This window comes from Rhea americana, unplaced genomic scaffold, assembly GCF_003343005.1.
Source record: "Rhea americana isolate MKP2758 unplaced genomic scaffold, rheAme1 scaffold_761, whole genome shotgun sequence".
Classification (NCBI taxonomy): Eukaryota; Metazoa; Chordata; class Aves; order Rheiformes; family Rheidae; genus Rhea; species Rhea americana.
The window spans coordinates 25,136-25,366 of record NW_028186936.1 but is presented as its reverse complement, the minus strand read 5'-3'; positions in this window follow the sequence as shown (position 1 = coordinate 25,366).

Genomic DNA, 231 nt, shown 5'->3' with positions numbered 1-231 from the left:
AACAGGCTCCCGCCCCGCGCGGGGCAGCGCCGGCCCCACGGCACAGCACGGCCTGGGCGCCCCGCTCCCCCCACCCCACCGCACCACGGCAGGGGGGCTGGCGCCGGCTGGGGTGGCATGACCACAGCGGCCGGCCCGGCCCAGCCCGGTCCAGTCCAGTCTGGTTCATTCTGGTTTGGTCCAGCCTKGTCTGGTTCATTCCAGCCCAGTCCAATTTGTTCTGGTCCAGTC